The 25,019-nt window shown below is 35.6% G+C and overlaps 1 pseudogene; it reads left to right on the forward strand.

The window, feature by feature from the left end:
* LOC105037718 (L-type lectin-domain containing receptor kinase S.4-like) lies at positions 1-24,542 on the forward strand (annotated as a pseudogene).
* Positions 24,543-25,019: the final 477 nt, after the last annotated feature.

A 25,019-nucleotide genomic window follows, 5' to 3' on the forward strand; every position in this document is an offset into this window, starting at 1 on the left:
ATGGATAAGAAGTATACTTGTTGGACATGGCATGGGGAGAATAATTCGAATGAGGTGGTGCATGATGATGACGATACTGAAGATGATAGCGATGTTGATGGACCTGTCGAACATATGGGTATAGGAGAATTGTTACATGATTTATATCAAGGTGTTTGTTCGAATGTACAGGTGAATACTGCTGCATCTGAAAGTAATTCTGATCATGAACATAATATCCAGCTTGAGTTAGAAGGGACCTCTGAATAGTTTGCAAAGCTTGTAAGGGATGCACAAGAGCCACTTTATCCAAACTGTATAAAGTTTTTAAAATTAGAATTTTTGATAAAATTGCTTCATATCAAAATCGTGAACTGATGGAGTCAGAAGTCATTTGATCAAATTTTAACATTTATAAAAGTAGCTTTGCTCGAGAGAGAGACTGCCAAAATCATATTCTGAAGCAAAAATATACATGCAAGAAATTAAACTTGGCTATACTCCTATACATGCCTACAAAAATGACTGCATATTATTTTATAAGGATAACGAACAAGCAACTGAATATTTGAATTGCAGTGAGCCTAGATACAAAACTAATAATAGAAAAGGAAAGAAGATACCTCAAAAGATTTTGAGATATTTTTCATTGATTATAAGACTTCAAAGGTTGTATATGTCCACAAAGATAGCTGAAGAAATGAGATGGCATTATGAGCAGCGAGTTTCGGAGGAGAACATACTTAGCCACCTGACCGACTCTTCAGTGTAGAAAGACTTCTATGCAAAGCATCCGCACTTTGTGAGTGACCCGAGCAATATCAGGCTTGGTCTAGCGACAGATAGATTTAATCCCTTTGGCAATATGAGTACCTCTTATAGCATGTGGCCTATGATGCTAGTTGTATACAATGTGTCACATTAGAAGTACATGAAAGAATCATTTATTTTTATGTCACTGTTGATTCTGGATCCGAAAGTATCAGGTAATGAAATTGATATATATCTACGATATTTGATTGATGATCTGAAGGAGTTATGGGAAAATATGGTTTAGACATATGATTCTGTGAGTCAAAGTAATTTTAAGTTACATGCTTCAATTTTATGGTCTATAAATAATTTTTTAGCATATAAAAAATTATCTGGATGGAGCACCAAAGGATATCTGGCATGTCCAACATGCAATAGGGATGCATCCTCCTTACATTTAAAGCACGGATAGAAAATATATTTCATGGGTTATCGGCGATTTTTTTCTACTAATCATTCTTGGAGGATTCATTATAATCAATTCTTTGATGGTAAGTCCAATCGACGTCCACCACCCAAGGAGTTAAATAGACCAAAAATTTTAGAACAACTTGAAGTCATTAAAAATATCTGATTTGAAAAAATATCGGGTACTTGCAAGCGGAAGCATACTGAAGCTGAGCTGAATTGGATGAAGCAAAGTATTTTTTTCGAACTATCATATTGGAAGCAGCTACTACTTCGTCATAATCTAGATGTAATACATATTGAAAAGAATATTTATGATAATATCATCGGTACTGTAGAATATTCTAAAAAAAATAAAAGATGGTATAAAAGCTCATCTTGATCTACAGAAAATGAAAATCTGATCGGAGTTGTATTTAGTTCATCGAGGTAAAAAAATTTTTATGTCACCCGCATGTTATTCGCTGTTTGGAGAGGAAAAGAAGAATTTCTGTGGATGGTTCAAAACTGTAAAATTTTTTGATGCGTATGCTTCAAATGTATCGCAGTGTGTTGGGAACAACGATGGCAATATCTTTGGCATGAAAAGTCATGACTCCCATATGATGATACAATGTTTGCTTCCTGTGGTCATCCGTGGCTACTTGGGTGGTGATGTTCAAACTACATTGATTGAGTTGGAAGTATTTTCTCGAGAACTATGTTGTCGAAAATTGAAGATTAATTTGCTTGAAAGATCAGAGAAAGATATCGTACTCATTCTTTGTAAGTTAGAAAAAATTTTTCCACCATCATTTTTTGATGTTATGGTGTATCTGGCTGTCCATCTTCCAAAGAAAGCTCTTTTGGTCGGACCGATACATTATCGATGGATGTATCCTATTGAAAGCTAAAGAAGTTATACATATTTTATCATATCAATTATAAAATATAAATATATTTATAAAATTTAAATTTATTTTTATTTAAAAATTTTTGTGCATCTTAAAAAAATATGTGCGTAATAAAGCAAGGCCTGAAGGGTCTATAGCAGAAGCATATATAGCTACCGGTCTGTCACATTCTGCTCGATGTATCTTGATGATATAGAAACAAGATTCAATCGAGCATATCGTAATGCAGACCGTGAATGGGGTGATAATGAGCCAACATTGTCTATATTTAAACAAATGGTTCGACCTATTGGTGCAAGAAAATTTGAATTTATGGACGTGAACAAGCTATCCAAGGTATATTTTTATGTTCTAAATAATTATGAAGAAATTAAAGATTTTATTAAGTAAGTATCATCTTACGATACTGTTTAATGATCAAAAAAATTTTTCATGTCGGTTTAAAATTAAAAATTGTAACTTCTTGTAGTGAGCATAAGAGTATACTATATAGAGAGAATAATACGGATGCCAATGATCGACATAGGAGAAAATTTGCAAAATAATTTGGTGATCTTGTAAGTTGCATTAGTGATACGTTATTTATTTACTTATAAATAATATTATTTCAATCAATATAATTTTTTATCTTATGATGCAGATGAAATATAAGTATTTTAATAAAGAAGTGGGTGCAACTGATGAGTTGCATGATTTAGCATATGGTCTCGATCGAAGAATTAATCACTACACATCCTATATCATTGGAGGAATGAGATTTCACACAAGGAAGCTTGAGATATAATGACAGACCCAGAATAGTAAAATTGCTACAACAGGATGTGAAGGAGAAGAAAAGATTGATTATTATGGTGTACTGGTAGATATTATAGAACTGAAGTATGGATCCAGTAATTCTGAATTTTTGTTTCAATATGAACGGTGGGATATTAGTAATAAAAAGATTGGGATTCATGTCGATTCACAATTTATCAGTGTAAATCTTGCATGAACATGGTACCAAAATGAGCTGTATATATTAGCAACTCAAGCGAAATAAGTAATATATTTGAAAAACCTAAAGTATCAAGATAATTGACATATCATACAAAAAATAACACCTAGAGGCATATATGACATACCAACTCGATTAGAGATGGATGAAATTTTAGATTTACATGAAGAGGAAGCTTTTCAGCAAGAAGAACAAACATTAGCCGAGTTTTTGATTGATGAAGAACTTGTAACGGCACCTTTGAATAGGGCTGATCTCTTGTCTAACGAAATTGAAGCTGATTTTGTATTTAATCTGGATGAGTCGAAGGGCGACGATCAGTTAATAAATGATGATGAGATAGAAGACGATACTGTTGGAAATAGTGTCCCAAAGTCAATCATCAGTCTGTTGACGGTTGTGCTCCTTTTGTATTAGTATATATAAATTATAAATAAATAAAAATTATTTTGATATTTTTCATCACAAATTGTTTCATCTTCTAATGAACTCTTGTGTTGTGGTGAAGTCCTTAGGACTATTTAAACTCGATAAAGGAGGATTTGTCATTTAGTCCTTTAACCTGTTCGCGATCAAATGATACATTGTTACCAAGGACAACAATATTTATCAAGCATAGGTCGTTGTGTGCCATATGGGTTGGTTGTCTTTTTAACCAAGGAGTGTGGAGACACTGGTATGGCATACAAGTGAGATGTAAGGGTATATCTGCACTGAATGTGACCGACTCCGGAGCTATTTCTGCTGTCAAGATTTGCTCCGATGGGATATGGGTATAGCTGTCCCTCTGACCTGAGATCGCCATGGTGACTTGCAAGCAACTCACTGTACTTAGGCACTGGACTACTTGAATTTCTAATTCAGTGACGGAAGAATGCTGGGTGTAGTCAAGTACTTGACTTGTCGGTGCGTGTGTCAAGATGGGATTGACCATTCCAGTTCAGGAGCTGTGTACAGTCATATTTTAATTTAGCAAAATCTTGGCCAGGGTAGTCCTAGTGAGGAGTCACAGGACTGATTGAGTTGAGCACGACTCGGATGATCTAATCAGGGTTGACAGTTTAACCCTGAGTCGTCCTATACACAGGGGTCAAAAGGGATGAATTATACAGTAACCATATTCATGTAGGTTCTGAGTATTGTGATTGTGACTATTCGACCTATCCGAATGTCGAGTACCATTGCTAGATGGTCACTTCGATTAGTACAGGAATTGATTCCTGTGCTACCGGCTTAGGTTCGAACCTGCGGGGTCACACACATTAGAGGTTCCTATCTGATCTGATGGCTGATGAAGAGTCCTAATGCTCGTGGACTATGAGTCCTATGTGTTTGAGACTCTGTGATCGAGAATCAGGATTCTCTGATCACGAGTCCCACACATTTTGGGTACCGGGGTCAAGAGTCCCACTGGTTTGGGACTCTTCGATCAAGGTTTCATATCGATGGACTTTGATACCGGATTGTCCATCGGACTTAGACTCAGTATTTATGAGAGGTTTAATTAGTAATTTGATCACTAATTAACTCAATTTGATTGAATAATTACTTTTGGATCAAGTCCAATTGAATTGGATTCAGTTGAGTTTGACCTGATTATGTTAAGAGTTGACCTAATCGTCGAGATGGTTTGGTCCCTGATTTGATCAGGAGTTGGACTTAGTTAATTTTTGATTTGATTAAAATTTTATTAAGCCTAATTAAATCTAATTAAGTTAGATTTAAATTAGTCTAATTGGGCCTAACTTATTTTAATTAAGTTGGTTCAATTAGGTTGGTTTAAAATGAGAAACCACCTTGACCCAAACTCCCTACGCCACCTCACTTCTTTTGCGCCCATTTGAATTCACGAGAAGCAACTTCTCGTGAATTTTCTCCCACACAGAAGGCATCCCACGCCCCACATATGTGCACCAATTTTTGGATAAAATTGATTTGTTAGCCATTCAAATTCAAAGGGTGTTTGAATTTGAATGGATAACTTATCCCTTGCGCCTTCATGCTTATCCATCTTGTGCGCCACTTATCATACACGAGAAAGAGTTTCTCGTGAAATCTTTCCATGCACAAAGAAGCCACGCCCCTCTCTTCTCACGCCCAAGTGGATAGGGATGAGTTGGTTTGCATTTGAATTCAAATTCGATTTGAATTCAAATGTGAAACCATTTATCTTTATCCTCTCACATGGATAAGACACGTCTTGCGTTGTTTTAAAAAGAGGAGAAAGGTGGGGCGTGCATGCAATCTGATCTGAAAAAGAAAAGAGGGCGTGAGGAAGGTTTCTGCATAATTTTGAAAAGTTCAAAATATTTCGAGAGGAAAGAAAGAAAGAGAGTGGGCGCAGGGTCTTTTGTGAGCACCCTAGGGTTTTAGCCTGGGGTTCGGGAAGTGAGAAAGTGAGCTACGAGTGTTGTGAGCCCACCAAATTCAAGAGAGAGCATCATCTATCTCTCAAGCATATTTGCTGATGATCCAGAGTATCTGAAGAATCGACAGACATCGATTGAAGGAGTTCGATCAGCATCGATCATCGAAAGGACTCTACAACGAGCTAGCACTCGTGAGGAGCTGATCAGATCGGATGCTTCGTGTGGATGATCCGCAGAGGCCAGATATATTTTATGGCTATATTGCGATGATTAGACCCTTCCGACGGTGATCAGATTATGACGATCGACTATCCGTACAAAAGTATTGTGTTCTGAACACATAACAGTAAATTGTTTACTGTTCAAATTTGAATTTTAAATTTAAATGCATGCATGCTATATATCATATTTAGATCCTAGTGTAGGATAAATATAAATTAATAATTTTTACTGTAAAATAGTGATTTGAAAAAAATTTAAAATTATCATTTTACCCCTGCACTAAATTTCGTAACAAATGGTATCAGAGCAGGTTCTAAGATATGATATATATATTTGTATGCATAGATTAAGTTATAATCTAAAAGTTTAAATTTGAAATTTAAAATTTAAAATTTAAAATTTGAAATTTGAAATTTGAATTTTGAATGTTGTTCGAAATTCAAAATTCAAAAATTTGAAATTCAAAATTCAAAATTTAAATTTTGAAATTTAAAATTTAAAATTTAAAAATTTGAAATTTAAAAATTTAAAATTTGAAATAATTTAAAATTTGAAATTTGTTTGAAATTTAAAATTTAAAATTTAAAATTTAAAATTTAAATTTTAAAATTGATATATTTAGTTATACTTGATCCAAGTAGCAAGTAATCTAATTGGGTTGGTTGCCATGGTCGTCCGATCATAGGAGAAAAGTAGGGTTTAAAGGTCCTCTCCTTCCATTCGATGGGGTTCTCCTATGGCGGTAGGGGTGCCGCTGCAATTATATCCCATGCAGATGAAGCAGCGAAAGAACTTAATTATAAATGTTTAATTGTAAAATTTATCATGAATGTGTTAGATTAGATCTAAAGAAATATTCATAATTTATTTTGATTGAGTTATTTTCTGTTATGTAATTAGCAATAGGATTGCTATTTATAAAATGTGCTGATCAATTTGTGAAATGAGTCAACATATTTGGTGAACAGAAAATAAAAACTTTCAAATTTGAAAATTATTTTCGAAATGTCAAATCCTGACCCATCAGCCCAAATACTTAATTAAAAGAATTAAGTGTTGTCAAGTTGGTCTAGAATTGTGAATTAAGACCTAAGATAATTGCATAAACTTGTGGGTCAATGGGTTAGATGGATTAGATCCATAATTGGGTTAGACCTAAGATTAGCTTAAAAAAATGGACTAAATTAGAGTAATTGATCAAATCTAATCAAAAGTTGAATTAGATTAGGTCAAGGACACTCTAGACTCAACTCCAATAGTTGTAGTTGAATGGGTCCATGTCTTTAACTAGACCAAGATGGACTTAATTCATGGCTACGCGATGGAACCCTATTTACTAAGTTGATCAAATTAAAACTAATGAACCGGTTGGTGTCTAAGGTAAGTTCGGTAGTTTGACCAGTGGTTTTTAAGTGGGAGCTACTCGCATTGATTAGATCTCTGACGAGTTAATGGCATATCCTCACCACTGATCTCACTTACCTGACCAACCTGGTGAGTTAGGTTTTGATTAGATCACTTGATGATTAGGACTCACCCATGTCATTAGGTAAATCAGTGTGACTGATTTAGGTGCTCCTAATGCCGACTTTAATTAAATCTTTTTTAATCTGACTTGGTGAAGTCAGTAGGAGGATTGAAATTGGCTGGTTAATTTCTTCTCTTCTATCCTTTAATAAAAATTCTCAAAAATTATTAGATCCCTAAAATGATTAAGTTATAGCGATAACTAAGTTATAGCCTCCCATTAAGTGAGTGATAATGAGTCCATTAGTTTAATAATCACTGGAGGCCTAAAGGCCTGGTGCTTATTGACTAATGAAATTATCATTCATAGTATGATAATTTGGTTGAGTCTTTCTGATGGTGGTCAGGTTGGCCGGCCAAAATCGGGCCTGATCATTTATTGGTCCGATTCATCAAATCAAGTCATGTTAATGGTTGGACCTAACCAGATTTTTTCAGTGGAGGCCAAAGCATACTGATTAGGTTATGGGGCAAAATTTATTACTAAAAGTTGTTTAGAGAAACAACTGGTTATGAACCTACCCATAGATGCACATGGGTTGACCAACCAAAGTTGGGCTCGTGTGTAGTCTGTGTGGATTCTAGTACCCACTAAGAAATTAAAGTAATTCCTCGAATTGGAGGTTGAGGCTACCAGTTCGTAAAATATTGGAAGAAACTTTAGACTAAAGTCCAAGTCTTTAGTGTTAATAATTTATATACTAATAGAGGTGTGATTTTCCTTTATGTAGTTATGGCCACTACCTTGTCGCATGCTGGGACGTCTGCACAGGGTCAGACTAAGAAGCGCAAGCCCGACCAGAGCCAGACGAAGTGCTTCTTTTGCAAGAAGTAGGGGCACTGGAAGAGAAACTGTCTTCTATACATTGCCTCCCTGGACCTGAACAGACCGAAGAAGAAGCAAGGTAATTATATGATAATACCTTGCAACTTTTTCATTTGTAATACTACTGCCTGGGTATTGGATATTGGAAGCCCTTATCATATTTGTAATTCGATGCAGGGTCTGCAGGTCAGTAGGAGATTTGATGACGGCGAGAGGTTCCTGAACATTGGAGATGGAAGCAAAGCCCCAGTTCTAGCTTTAAGAATCATGAACCTTGTAATCAATTCTCGTAATGTAATTCTGAGTGAATGTCACTATTGTCCAAGCTTTTTATTAAATATTATTTCTATAGGCCTTTTGCCCATGTACGGTTATAAATTTTTAATAAAAGGAAATATTTGCAATATCATTTTGAATGGTGTTACAATATTTGTTGGATAAATAAATAATAGAATTTACTTACTATCACAGTCTGTTAATATGGTTCAAACCTCCGGTAAACGTCCTAGAATAGATAATGTGTCAGAAGTCTACCTTTGGCACTGTAGGCTAGGTCATATCAATAACAACAGGATAAACAGGTTGGCTCAAGAAAGAATTCTTGATGTTGGTGATTGTGAATCACTTCCAACCTGTGAGTCCTGTCTTCTTGGAAAAATGATCAAGTCACCTTTTACTGAAAAAAGTGAGAGAGCCAATGAACTCTTGGCTCTGGTACATTCTGATGTATGTGGACCCATGAGCTCAAGTGCAAGAGGTGGATATTTCTACTTCATAACCTTCACAGACGACCTATCAAGGTATGGATATGTCTACTTAATGAAGCATAAGTCAGAGTCGTTTGAAATGTTCAAACTATTCCAAAATGAGGTAGAAAAATAAATTGAGAAATGTATTAAAATTCTTTGATCTGATCAAAGAGGTGAATATCTTTCCAATGATTTTCTAACATATCTTGGGGAGAATGGGATTCTCTCTCAGTGGACTCCTCCTGGAACACCACAGCATAATAGTGTGTCTGAAAGGAGGAATCGGACTTTGTTGGACATGGTTCGATCCATGATGGAGTTTGCTGGTCTGCCGATCTCCCTCTGAGGATATGTGCTCGAATCGGTTTGTTACCTTCTAAATAGGGTTCCGAGTAAGTCTGTAACCAAAATGCCATATGAGATATGGATAGGACGTAAGCCAGTACTCTCGTACCTTAGGATTTGGGGGTGTCCGACTTATGTTAAATGTTTAATTACGGACAAGCTTGGACCTAGGTCTGACAAGTGTAATTTCATAGGGTACCCAAAAGAGACCAAAGGGTATTATTTCTATCTAGCTGATGAGCAAAAGGTGTTTGTCAGCCTTAAGGCAATCTTTTTAGAAAAAGAGTTCCTCGGTGAAGAGATTGTTGCCTCTAAGGTCGAACTTGAGGAAGTTCGGCAGGTGAAAAAATCGACACAAGTAGCTGAACCTGAACCGAATTTGGTTAGATCAGATCCAGAGCCTATTGTTCCTGCACCCTTAAGGCGATTTGGTAGAGTACCACATCAACCAGACAGATATTATGATTTCTTGATCCGGGATGGCGATCCTGTCGAACTTGATGAAAATGATGAGGATCCGATCACCTACATGGATACAATGCAGAGACCTGACTCTGAGAAATGGCTAGAGGCCATGAAATCTGAAATAGAGTCCATGAAGGTCAATGATGTATAGACATTGGTTGACCCATCCGAAGGAGTAAAACCCATAGGGTGTAAGTGGATCTTCAAGAGGAAGAGGGGTGCAGACGGAAAGGTGGAGACCTATAAAGCCCATCTGGTTGCCAAGGGATATCGTCAACGTTATGGTATAGACTATGACGAGATATTTTCTCCTGTGGCAATGCTCAAATCTATTCAGATTATGCTTGCTATAGCTGCCCATCTGGACTATAAAATCTGGCAGATGGATGTGAAGACAACTTTCTTAAATGGAGAGCTGGACGAAGAGGTGTATATGATACAACCTGAAGGGTTCACATCCACAGATGAGTCTAAGGTGTGCAGGCTACAAAGGTCCATTTATGGACTTAAGCAGGCATCTCGGAGTTGGAACATACGTTTTGATAAGACGATCAAGACGTATGGCTTCATTAAGAATGGAGAAGAGTCCTGCATTTATAAGTGGGCTAATGGTCCAGTAGTGGTATTTCTTGTATTGTATATCGATGACATTCTCTTAATCAAGAATGATGTCCCTGCATTACAGGGAATAAAGATTTGGCTGTCATTACAATTCTCCATGAAGGATCTGGGAGAAGCTTCCTACATCCTAGGGATGAGGATCTATAGGGATAGATCTAAAAGGTTGCTTGGCTTATCCCAGTCCACATACATTGATACTATGCTGAAGAGGTTCAGCATGGAGAATTTCAAGAAAGGCTATCTACCGATAGGTCATGGAATTTCTCTCTCAAAGAGAGATTGTCCGACAACACCTCAAGAGAGAGAGCGTATGGGTAGAATTCTATATGCTTCGGTGGTGGGATCTATCATATACGCCATGACATGTACACGACCAGATGTGGCGTACTCACTAGAAGTAGTGAGTAGATACCAATCTGATCCAGAAGAGAATCACTGAAAGGTTGTTAAAACCATCCTAAAGTATTTAAGAAATACTAAGGATCAGTGGCTTGTTTATGGTGAATCGGACTTGAGACTTATAGGGTTTACAGACTCTAGTTTCCAGTCTGATCACGATAACAGCAAGAGTGTGTCGGAATTTATTTTTACCCTTAATGGTGGGGCTGTCTGCTGGAAAAGTTCCAAGCAGCACACTGTGGCTGATTCAGTTTGTGAGGTGGAGTATGTCGCTGCATCAGATACTGTCAAAGAAGCGGTGTGGCTGAGAAAATTTATCACTGAGCTCGGCGTAGCACCCTCCCTTGTTGGTCTAGTTCTGTTCTACTGTGACAGCTCTGGAGCCATTGCTCAGACGAAGGAACCAAAGGCACACCAGCGGACGAAACATATTCTGCGCCGCTACCATCTCATCCGAAAAATCATGGATCGAGATGACGTCGACCTTCAGAAGATCGACGGAAAGAAGAACCTGGCCGACCCATTCACTAAAGCCATTGTGGTGAAGGAGTTCGACGACTTCAAGTCGAAGATGGGTATTAGATACTGCACCGATTTGCTTTAGGCCAAGTGGAAGATTGTTGGAAATAGTATCCCAAAGCCATTCGTCAGCCTGTTGACGGTTGTGCTCCTTTTATATTAGTATATATAAATTATAAATAAATAAAAGTTATTTTGGTATTTTTCATCATAAATTATTTCATCTTCTAATGAACTCCTGTATTGTGGTGAAGTCCTTAGGACTATTTAGACTAGATAAAGGAGGATTTGTCGTTTAGTCCTTTAACCTGTTCGCGACCAAATGATATGTTGTTACCAAGGACAACAACGTTTATCAAGCATAGGTCGTTGTGTGCCATATGGATTGGTTGTCCTCTTAACCAAAGAGTGTGGAGACACTGGTATGGCATACAGATGAGATGTAAGGGTACATCTGCACTGAACGTGACCGACTCCAAAGCTATTTCTGCTGTCAAAATTTGCTCCGATAGAATATGGGTATAACTGTCCCTCCAACCTGAGACCGCCATGGTGACTTGCAAGCAACTCACTGCACTTAGGCACTAGACTACCTAAATTTTTAATTCAGTGACGGAAGGATGCTGGGTGTAGTCAAGTACTTGACTTGTCGGTGCATGTGTCAAAATGGGATTGACCACTCCAGTTCAGGAGCTATGTATAGTCGTATTTCAATTTAGCAAAATCTTGGCCAGGGTAGTCCTAGTGAGGAGTCACAGAACTGACTGAATTGAGCACGACTCGGATGATCTAATCAGGGTTGACAGTTTAACCCTGAGTCATCCTATACACAGGAGTCAAAAGGGATGAATTATACAGTAACCATATTCACGTAGGTTCTGAGTGTTGCGATTGTGACTATTCGACCTATCCGGATATCGGGTACCATTACTAGATGGTCACTTCGATTAGTACAGAAATTGGTTCCTGTGCTACCGGCTTAGGTTCGAACCTGCGGGGTCACACACATTAGAGGTTCCTATCTGATCTGATGGCTGATGAAGAGTCCTAATGCTCGTGGACTATGAGTCTGTGTCTGAGACTCTGTGATCGAGAATCAGGATTCTCTGATCACGAGTCCCACACATTTTGGGTATCGGGGTCAAGAGTCCCACTGGTTTGGGACTCTTCGATCAAGGTTTCATATCGATGGACTTTGATACCCGATTGCCCATCGGATTTAGACTCAGTATTTATGAGAGGTTTAATTAGTGATTTGATCACTAATTAATTTAATTTGATTGAGTAATTATTTTTGGATCAAGTCCAATTGAATTGGATTCAGTTGAGTTTAACCCGATTAGGTTAAGAGTTGACCTAATCATCGAGATGGTTTGGTCTCTGATTTGATCAGGGGTTGGGCTTAGTCAATTTTTGATTTGATTAAAATTTTATTGAGTCTAATTAAGCCTAATTAAGTTAGGTTTAAATTAGTCTAATTGGGCCTAACTTATTTTAATTAAGTTGATTCAATTAGGTTGGTTTAAAATGAGAAACCACCTTGACCCAAACTCTTTGCGCCATCTCACTTCTTCTGCGCCCATTTGAATTCACGAGAAGCAACTTCTCATGAATTTTCTCCCACACAGAAGGCATCCCACGCCCCACATATGTGCACCAATTTTTGGATAAAGTTGATTTGTTAGCCATTCAAATTCAAAGGGTGTTTGAATTTGAATGGATAACTTATCCTTTGCGCCTTCATGCTTATCCATCTTGTGCAACACTTATCATATACGAGAAAGAGTTTCTCATGAAATCTTTCCACTCATAAAGAAGCCACGCCCCTTCTCTTCTCACACCCAAGTGGATAGGGATGAGTTGGTTTGCATTTGAATTCAAATTCGATTTGAATTCAAATGTGCAACCATTTATCTTTATCCTCTCACGCGGATAAGACACGTCTTGCATTATTTTAAAAAGAGGAGAAAGGTGGGACGTGCGTACAATCTGATCTGAAAAAGAAAAGAGGGCGTGAGGAAGGTTTCTGCATAATTTTGAAAAGTTCAAAACATTTCGAGAGGAAAGAAAGAAAGAGAGTGGGCGCAGGGTCTTCTGTGAGCACCCTAGGGTTTTAGCCTAGGGTTCGGGAAGTGAGAAAGTGAACTACGAGTGTCGTGAGCCCACCAAATTCAAGAGAGAGCATCATCTACCTCTCAAGCATATTTGCTGATGATCCAGAGTATCCAAAGAATCGACAAACATCGATCGAAGGAGTTCGATTAGCATCGACCGTCGAAAGGGCTCTACAACGAGCTAGCACTCGTGAGGAGCCGATCAGATCAAGAGCTTCGTGTGGATGATCCACAGAGGCCAGACATACTGTGTGGCTATGTTGCGATGATCAGACCCTCTCGATGGTGATTAGATTATGGCGATCGACTATCCGCATAAAGGTATTGTGTTATGAACACATAATAGTAAATTGTTTACTGTTCAAATTTGAATTTCAAATTTAAATGCATGCATGCTGTATATCATATTTAGATCCTAGTATAGGGTAAACACATGTTAATTAATTAGATTAATTAATAATTTTTACTGTAAAATAGTAATTTTGAAAAAGTTTTAAAATTATCATTTTACCCCTGCACTAAATTTCGTAACAGATACATATATCGATTATTGTGATTCGGACGAGGATCTACACATCGAGGAAGATATGAATATTGATGAGTAGATCTTTATTCTTCATTCAATTTTGTGTTGCAATAATGGTATACGATATAATTGTATTCATTAGAATGTTATTTGATTATTATTATTATTATTATTATTATTATTATTATTATATAATATTATATTTATTTACATCTTAATTCTTGCAGATATGACATCAGGAGATAGACGACGATGGTCGCATTCACAGTTACCTGTAGACAGCTCAGAGGTTGAGGTGCCTTCATCGATCTCCATGGCCTCACCGACTCCAGTGTCAGAGGGTCCTGCACTGGTCGGTCCCAGTGAGCCGACTACGACTGAGCCGGGTCCCAGTGAGGTTGGTTCTAATGGTATTAATTATTACACTTTATATATAATCAAATTTGATTCTTTTATTTGGATCATACTAATAATTTGTTTATTGTTGTTTCAAGTCGGTCTACATCGGTGGTCAGGCGAGGGCGAGGTCCATCGAAGAACCTCGCTTTAGAGCATTGAAGACGTGAGCACCCGGGACAGCGTCTCCGGATAGAGATACCGATCGGCTACACCAGACCCATTAGGGGATGGAGTGAGCTACGACAGGCCGAGCTGGGCATCATATGCCGCAGCTATGCCCCGATGATGCTCTTCAATTGGCGTCATATTGTCCCGACTCAGAGACAGATTTTCTACACCCACTTACAGGTAAAATAAATTTTATTATGAATATTTAATTTGCATAGTATTCTTCTAATATTTGTTATTGATAGGGTGTATTTGACATCATTGATTTCGAGGATGATTGTGTGGTGCGAGCGATCGATACCCATCTATCCTTGCACTTCAAAGATTATCGCAGTCGCATGCATCAGCATTGGTACTGGATGGTGCAGGCTGATGGGCAGGAGGCAGCACGGCTGCAGCCCTACGACAGCATCACCATCGACGATTGGACTACTATATGCCGACATTACAAGGATCTGACATATCAGGTTATACATCTAAACTTTTTTTTAGATTTTAATGATTTAATCATTTATTCTTAAATTATATTTGTTATCTACTAATTTTACTGCTAATTTTATAGAGACACTGTGCCCAGAATGTGGTGAACCGGGCGAGACAGACCATACCGTATTGTGGGGGTTCGAGATCATTTGCTCGCCACATAGAGAACATGGTATGTATTTTTTAAATTTCTAATTATGATATATTTTTTTAATTATTTATTTTTTTTAAAATAATTTTTAAATTACAGAGAGATGTTGAGAGTGACGAGCTTCCTAGTAGGATCGATATCTACCAGCGGACCCACCAGCGACGGTTGGAGGAGTGGACGATGGGGAGCTAGAAGCTCTTTGTAAATTTTTTTAATTAATTTTTTATTCATAATTTGATCTTTATTAAAAAATTAAAATAACTTTAATTTTTATTTTGAGGATTGTATGACCGACATGAGATCACAGCCTACCCCTGAGGGCTCGACCGCACCCGTAGATGATGAGATCTGTGATCAGATGCTCGGTATGAGATCCTATTATGTTAGGGGTCTAGGATATGGGATCACTGCTCCATCTTCATGATCATCTAGGGCTGAGATCCATTCCACGTGCCAGGCTCGGTTGATGGAGGTGCAGAGGCAAGCTGTCGAGGAACGACAGCAGGCTAAGCAGCGAGCTCAGGAGATGACTGGATGCATCGACCAGTATCAGCAGTTTCAGATCGACATGATGGAGCAGATAGTGCAGATGAAACAGACGATCCAGATGCTGAGGTAGCAGCAGGTCGGTCCGAGCTCCATCATCGGTCCGAGCTTCGTCGAGCATTCTCCATCCCCACCTCATTCTCCATATGCTGATATGTGACGGCTCTTTGATGTATTTTTTTTAAAACTCTTATAATTTTAATTTGATATAATAAAATAATAAAATTTATTTATCATTTTATTATATAAATTTCTTATTCAAATTTTTTAATTTATAAATAATATTATACATATAACTTAAAAAAATATATTAAAAATTTTTAAAAAATAATTAGCAATGAAATTATTATCAATGAAATATTCATCATAAAAAAATTATAAAAATAATTTAATTTTTCAAAAAATATATCATTAATAGTGATGAAAAGTTTTTTATCATAAATAATTATTAGCAACGTAAAGTTCCATCAAAAATATATTTATTTACGATGTAAATATTAGTCGCTAAAATTTTTTAATTATTATTTTTTATTAAATAAAATTTTTTGTGATAGAAATTTTCATCGCTAAAAGTTAGTAATAGCGATGAATATATTTTCATCACTATTAATTGTATTAGCAACTATTATTTTCATTGCAAATTAATTTTTTTATGAATAAATTTTTTTATTTTTTTATGATGAAAATATTTTATCACAAATTATTATTATTTGTGATGAAAATAAATTTTTGTCATAAAATATTATCAATGATGATATTTTTTACGATGAAATTTTAGCGATAAAATTTTTGTTGCTAATTATTATTAGCGATGAATTTGGCTTATTAGCGATGAAATTTTTTTTTGTCGCTAATAACCTCTTTTGTTGTAGTGTTATGAAAATATCTTATTTGAAATATTATGATGAAGCATGATTGAACATATTGATTTTATGATGTATTATATTGATTGATTTTAATACTACATGATTACATATTTTTTTATCGAAATTAGAATATGAAACATGATTTATGAAGAATTTTGATATAAGATGAATTAACAACCTGATTATGTAAAAGACCTCACTAATGGGGGCATATATATTGGCAATTGATTTATCTTGAGGGTTCATATTGTCAGCGAGACCAGCGACAAACCGTCAGCGAGATCTGTGATTCCGAAGGACTTTACTGCTAGATGATTCATAGCTCACCAAAAAAAGATATGTGGTATTATGATCCTTTCATAGAGAAAATATGGTCATAGTTCATGATTGATGAAAAGAACGTAAGAATGAAAGAAATTAAAATCTCGAAAGAAACTTAAATTTTTGAAAAAAAATAAATTTAGCATGAATTATATTGCATAATTGAAGTTGATTTCGAATTGATAAACTTTATATGCATTATTTCTATAAATGATTATTTACTTTAATACCTGATGAAATCTATTGAAAGTGATCATTACTTACTGGGCTGTCTAGCTTATTATCTCTTATTTTACTATTTTTACAGATATTGAGGAATTAAGATGATACAAGATAGGAACAAAAGAGTGATTAGAAGCAAAACTTCTATACTTTTATTTAGACTAAAAGTCTTATTGAATTTAATATAAAGTTTATTGAATATTTAAAATTTATTGAGATATTAAAAAAAATTTAGATTATTATAATTTTAGATTTAAATTATTGATAAATTATTCTGCTGTTACTTTATGATAGCATGATAAGATACCTTGCATGCTTATGGAAAGAATTTTCTATGAGTATGCGGTGGTTGCCATGACCCTCGATTCACAATCTCGAATCGGAGGCATGACAATTAAAGTGGTATCAGAGCATTAGTGGATGAACTAAGATGTGTAGAATCAGATATAGAATAAGTGTCAGTAGATAGACACTAGGGATATTATGATGTAGATCTTTGATGATTGTAGTGGGAGAAATCTTTATAATTTTTACTTAAACATTGAGATTATGTATGAAAGGATCACAAGAGATTATGACATATAGAGTTTAAAATATGATGGATGATCTATGGATCATGATATGATTAGTTAGATTTCGATTGAAAGTAATTACAAAAGGATTGACATGAAATTTTATTATGCATTATGGTTATTAATTTGATTATTGATTATTCAAGTGAATCGTAAGTTCAAATTCGATGTGAAAATAATACTATGATATTACTTCTAGTTGAGAAGTTGACTATTATTGACAAGATAAAGATTTGATGATAAAATATTGTTCGAGGATGGACTAAGAAAGTCTTTTATGATGCTTGATTGAAATATTTATCAAAATTAAACTTGATATATGGATCATATATAAAGTGGCATATTAGGATGAATGCATATTTAGGGATATTGCAAAGAAGCCTATTTCTTATTGATGAAATGGATTATGAGATTGTAGGATATTCATTATACTGAAATCTTTAATCATCATCCTTGGATCTAAATAATAGATCTTATTGTGTCTCTTGGAGACTATATGATGTGTATAAAATTTTAATTTAAAGATTTCGTATCTAAGTTGATCAAGAGATTTTTTGATATTATTGTTGAGATTGTTAATGAAAAACTGATATCTTTAGATTAAGATAAAAGATCCAATTTATATTAATTTGAGATTATGAGACCCATGTGAATTTATAATTTAGAAATTTTAGATTTAGAAATTAATATGGAATTCTTTTACTTTTGTTAATGAGGTCTTTGATTGAATCTATTAAGTAGAGAATTAATTTTTTGAGGCTTGTATGATTGTTATGAAAAGATATTTGATAGATATTGAAGATTTTGATGATATAAATTTTAAAAAAGATAATGATTTAAAATTTTTATATATTCTGATTATGTCCTAACTTAATAGAGCATCGAAAAATTTTCTTGTTGATTTGATTTATAAGAATTTTGATTTTGAATTATCGAATTAAATTGATATAAGAATTAAAATTTGATTCATATTGATTATAGTAAACCTATATGATGGTTTTAAATGTGATATTGGACTCAAGAGTTAATCAAGATTATTGTACATCAGTAAAAATATGAATGAGAATTTAAAGTTAATCTTTGACTTCAATTAAAATTTAAAATTTTAGATCTTTTCTATTGATAAGATAAAAAAATAATTTCATCAAAATTTTTTGAAGAACCTAAGAAATTTTGATTGTTAGAACAGAGTGCGCAGTGGAAGCATGGTGATCTGGATTATTTTGAGTAAGTCAGGAATGTTAACTCTTTGAATTAAAGAATTATAATAGATGATATAATTTGATACAAAAAATTTATTGATATTAGAAAGAATAATATTTTAAAAAAATTTTGGATATCCTTAATGTGATTTTTAAAAGCAGTGCTTCCACCTACTATGCTACAAAAATATTTAACATCTTAATTATAAGATGAGTGGATCTTTGATTTTTGATTTTAGATTTAGAATATTTAGAGATAAATTTTTTTTATCTTAGAATTGAATAATTCTCTATTTATTAGAAAAAATTTGAGATTGTTTATCGAATAATGATTTTGATTTTAGATTTTTATATTCAAAAATTTATCTATGGAGAATGTATTAAAATTTATTTATGATCTTGTGATAAATTGATTAAATCATGAGTAGTTAAAGATTTTTGATGAAAAATTTGATATCTTTATCTAGAATTGAGAGATTAATTTTGATAATCAGAAATAGTGGTATTGATTCTAATCAATATTAATGATATTGATCTTTTCTTTATGAAATGATTTAATGATGAATTTACATCAAAAAAAAATTAAAACATCAAAAGTTTATGGATAAGATTAAAAAGGTAAATTTTCAACCTTTGAAAGCATGAATAAGAGAAAATATTTTTAAAATTTGACTGATTTAGATATCATCATGTGATTCATAGAAGTATATTTTTCTATCTTATAATGGATTGATTAATTTAGAATCGTTAATATTTTGAAAAAAAGAAAAAAAAATAAAATACTTATTCAGAAATTAAGATATTGATTTTTTTCTATTTACAAGAGATAGGTTTGATTTTGATCTAGTCACGAGGTATTGAAACTTATTTTTATAGAAAATGAGATCATGATTTTAAAATTTTAAAAATTAAAAATCTATGAGGTGTTGATTTTGATAATAAAAAAAATGAATGATTTTATTTCAGATCAATATTTGATGTACTGATTTTTCTTTATGAAATGATTTAAGAATGAATTTATATCAAGAATTAGAATATTGAAATATTTGTGGGTGAGATTTTTACCATAAATCCCAAGTAAGAAATTATGAAGACTTAAGCAAGAAAATTTTGAGGATGAAATTTTTTTTAGAGGAGAAAAATGTTATGACCCGACCCATTTGGGCTTTAAACCCAGCCCACAAAGCCTAACAAGGCAAAAAAAAAGAGAAAAATGAAGAAGACTCCCACAGAGAGTCTTCTTCTTCTCTCGACCGGCTCTTAATCGGAGTCGGAAACCTCACCGCGGAGGAGTCAAACTCCTTTTCTCTGGCTCTATTTAAAGAGGAGACCTCTTCTCCCTTTTCCACCTGAGAATCTTGAGGCAAAATGATGGGAATCGCCGAAAAATCCTCACGAAAGCCCGTCACCGTGCTCGCCTCAATTTCTCACCAGAGACATCGTCGGAGCTCGAGGTAAGCCCCTATTTCTCTCTCTCTCTCTTCTCCCCTTTCCTTCTCGTGCCTGTATGCATGATCGTCGATGACCGCAGTCATCGAATTTTGTTGTGGAAGAAATTCTTATTTTTTGTTGTTCTTCTCAATTTTTTGACGTCGGTGGTCACCACCGACCATCAGATTCACTTCTTCTGAGCCGCCCCGTCGTTGCCCTTCTGCCATCGGCCACCATCGTGTCGATCGCACCGTTGATCAGCCGACCAAAGGAGGGGACCACATGGTCCCCTGTTTTGCCCAAAAGAAACCTCGGGAAGAAGAAGGAAGAAAGAAAAGAAAAGAAAAAGAAAAAAAAAGAAAAGAAAAGAAAAAAGAGAGAGAGGATTTTCTCTCTCCTCTCTCTCTTCCTTTTTCTCTCTCCTATCCTCTCTCTCTTTTCTTTTCTTTCTCTCTCTAGGATATTTCTCTCTCCTAAGATTTCTAGAATTTTGAGAAGAATGATGATGAATTGAATTGATCATAATAATGAATTTTGATCTGTGATCGTCGGACGGTATACTGATATCCACCTTGATCAGGCTTAATATATTTTAAGATTCTATTTCTCATGATTTTATTAAATTATCCACATGATAATTTCAGCATGATTTGATCTGATCGATCGAATTTATTGAATCATATCGTCTGAAGAGTCTAAGATGAATTTTCTCTCTCTAAATTTTTTTTTTCTAAAATTTTCTCTCTCTAAAATTATTTCTCTCTCTTGATTGATTTCTCTCTCTAAAAAAATTTATCAATAAATTTTTTTTTTAATATTTCTGATCTGATGAAGAATCCTGATCCATGATTGTCGGGCAGCGTATTGGCACTCACCTTGATCAGACTCGATATTTCTCAATTTGATTATCTATGATCCTGATTTAACCATGACTTAGATTAGATCATTTTGATCACACCAATCGAGATGTTGGACTATGGCATCTATTTAATTTAGATTGTACCTTATAAATTCTCTCTCCTCTGATTTTCTTTCTCTATTTGTTGATGAATCCAATAAAAAAATCTCGATCCTATCACTTTGAAAATTCGATTTGATCTGATAGTCAAACTTTGGATCATTTATGTCTTAATTGAATTTTGATCAGATGAAATTAGATGATCGGACCAATCTGGATGATAGGATACAGATGTCCATCAATTCTATCTTTTTTAATTGTTCATGTCCTTTCTAATTATTGAAATTGATCCTGTATAAGATTGTAGATGTTTGATTATGGGATATCGTGATATGATCTATGAATAAAAGATGTTGAAAAAAAATTTATAGAATTATGTGGATTTATTGGAATGCGTTCGAGGTAAGTAATGTTTCACTTTTTTTAGATTTATTAATAAATTATAATATATTTTTTTGACATAATTTGTGAAACGATATATGAATTGGATGAATGATATTTTGTTATGAAAATATCTTATTTGAAATGTTATGATGAAGCATAATTGAACATATTGATTTCATGATGCATCATATTGATTGATTTCAATACTACATAATTATATGTTTTCTTATCGAAATTAGAATATGAAACATGATTTATGAAGAATTTTGATATAAGATGAATTGACAATCTGACTATGTAAAAGACCTCGCCAATGGGGGTATATACATTGGCAATTGATTTGTCCTGAGGGTTCATATCGCTAGCGAGACCAGCGACAAACTGCCAGTAAGATCAGTGGTTCTGAAAGACTTTACTGTCAGATAATTCGCAGCTCACCATAAGAAGATATGCGGTATTATGATCCTATCACAGAAAAAATATGATTATAGCTCATGGTTGATGAAAAGAACATAAGAATGAAAGAAATTGAAATCTCGAAAGAAACTTAAACTTTTGAAAAAAAAATAAATTTAGTATGAATTATATTGCATAATTGAAGTTGATTTCGAATTGATGAACTTTATATGCATTATTTTCTATAAATAATTATTTACTTTAATACATGATGAAATCTATTGAAAGTGATCATTGCTTACTGGACTGTCTAGCTCATTATCTCTTATTTTTCTATTTTTACAGATGTTAAGAAATTAAGATGATACAAAATAGGAACGGAAGATGGATTAGAAGCAGAACTTTCATACTTTTATTGAGACTGAAAGTCTTATTGAATTTAATGTAAGGCTTATTGAATATTGTGAAATTTATTCAGATATTAAAGAAAAAATTTAGATTGATATAATTTTGGATTTAAATTATTGATAAATTATTCTGCTGTTGCTTTATAATAGCATGATAAGATGTCTTGTAGGCTGGTGGGAAGAGTTTCCTATGAGTATGTGGCGGTTGCCATGACCCTCGATTCACAATCTCGGATTGGGGGCGTGACAGTTTGCCTATCGCAAAGGCTCTCCATTTCCATTACCTTCTCCTGGTTTTCCTGGTCATCATGGTAGCATCCATTGTGCTTCCGTTCTTCGTTCTTCTCCTAGCCACAACGGTTTCAAATCAGCCACTGAACTGAGCTTAGATGGCTCTGCTCGCATCACACCCAATGGCATGCTTTAGCTCACCAATGACACTAAGGAACTAGTTGGTCATGCCTTCTCCTCCTCACCAATTCAAATGCTGCTCAACACTCGCTCCATAACACCGACTACAATCTCCTTCAGCTCCACTTTCATGTTCGACATCATCACCGTTGGGGACGCAGGTAGCCATGGCTTGGCCTTTGCAGTGGCCCCTACAAAGACTCTCGAAGGCAGTTGTTGCTAGTACCTTGGCCTCCTCACTAGCAGAAACAATGGAAATTCTTCCAACCATCTCTTTGCAATTGAGTTTGACACCGTTCAGGCATCTGTGCCGTTAAAGGACATCGATGGCAACCACATTGGTGTCGATATAAATAGCCTCGTTTCCAATGTTTCGAAAATCGCCTCATACTTCATTGATAATTCCAAGATGATTGAGTTTGAATCGGAGAGTGGGCAACCAATTCAGGCCTGGATAGGCTATGATGGTATTGTAAAAATTCTGAATGTGGCCTTTGCTCCCCTCTCTATAGGCAAACCAAGCCTACCTCTCATATCATACGCCATCGATCTGTCACTAATTTTTAAGGAGTACATGTATGTTGGCTTCTCTTTGTCGATGGGGAAGCTCTCGAGTTCTCATTACATTTTGGGATGGAGCTTTCGGACCAATGAAGTGGCTCGCTCTATCTCACCTACCCCTTCCTCCACAACCAGCGAAAGCTTCGTCGACTTCCGAAGGCAGTGGAATCAAAATTGGGGTCATATCTTCCCTGGCTACACTTCTCTTGGTAGCACTTGTACTCTCTGTTTCCTGGCACTTTTGGCGGAGGGCAAAGCTTGCAGAGACTCTTGAGGATTGGGAATTAGATTATCCTCACAGGTTCCCATACAAGGACCTTTACAAGGCCACCAAAGGATTCAAAGAGACAGAGGTTCTCGGTTCGGGTGGCTTTGGCCTTGTATACAAGGGCACCCTACCAAGCACTGGAGAAGAAGTTGTTGTCAAGAGGATCTCTAGTAATTCTAGGCAAGGAGTGAGAGAATTCGTAGCAGAGGTGGCGTGCTTGGGCCGCATGAGACATAGGAACTTGGTGCAGCTCCAAGGATGGTGCAAGCGAAACGAAGACCTCCTTCTTGTCTATGAGTTCATGCCAAATGGCAGCCTTGACACCTTCCTCTTTGAAGGTGAGAAGTGTAGGCTGTTGAGTTGGGATGAACGGTTTAAAATCCTCAAGGGAGTTGCTTCGGGACTCGTCTACCTACATGAAGAATGGGAGCAAGTGGTTGTCCACAGAGACATCAAGTCTAGCAACGTTCTGTTGGATGCTGAAATGAATGGAAGGTTGGGCGACTTCGGTCTTGCTAGATTATATGAGCGTGGCAAGAATGCTCACACGACACTTGTGGTTGGAACCTTAGGATACATTGCACCAGAACTATCGCGCCACGGCAAACCCATGGCCAGTTCGGATGTCTTTGCTTATGGTATATTGCTTTTAGAGGTGGCGTGCGGTCGGAGGCCAATCGAGCCCACCACTCCAGCAGAACAACAACTCCTGATGGACTGGGTGAGGGAGTGCAAAATGAAAGGCCAGCTGTTGGAGGTAGTGGATCCCAAGCTTGGGGAGTCCTTTGAGCAGGAGGAAGTTGAGCTGGTACTTAAGCTAGGACTGGTGTGTTCTCAATCCATTCCAGAGGTCAGGCCTACCATGAGGCAGGTGATCCAATATCTCAACAGGAATGATAATCTCGAAGATGATGTGGCACTTGTGTTCTCAGAAGCTGATTCTTTTGATTTGGCAACACGCAACTCATATCTTTCATCCTTTGATATTGTGTCTTCCAGCTCCCACGACGGAGGTACGTTGGTGTGAGAGGGTTCCATGACCAGTGTGTACAAAGTCTTTCATGGTTGTTGGATAAGAGGTCTCTCAGACAGAACAAGATGATAGAGGAACAGATGTGGATGGAGGGTCCGGTTTGGCATATCCAAGCTTACTCTTTCTGGGTTATGATCGTATCTTTGGCACAAAAAATGATTGATCTTTTTTTCGCGATGGATCGCATCTTGCAAAGCTCTCAAAGCATCTGAACCTCTTTCTCCCATCCAGCTGCACAGCTCTCAAAGTAATTATTGTGCAATCCAATGGTTGAGATAGCGAAAGAAGATGGATCATTCTTTCACATGAAAGTGACCCGTACAGACCACTCTTTCTATGCGGTGTCTCTATTAGGCTTTTCGTGCATCTTTTTTCTTTATTTTTCTAGTAGTAATAGAGTTTTTTTTTTTTTTTTTCATTTTTAATGTCATCGTAAGCATAAACATCATATCTTATCCTAGCTGGTGACCC

Source organism: Elaeis guineensis, chromosome 15 (assembly GCF_000442705.2).
Source record: "Elaeis guineensis isolate ETL-2024a chromosome 15, EG11, whole genome shotgun sequence".
Lineage (NCBI taxonomy): Eukaryota > Viridiplantae > Streptophyta > Magnoliopsida > Arecales > Arecaceae > Elaeis > Elaeis guineensis.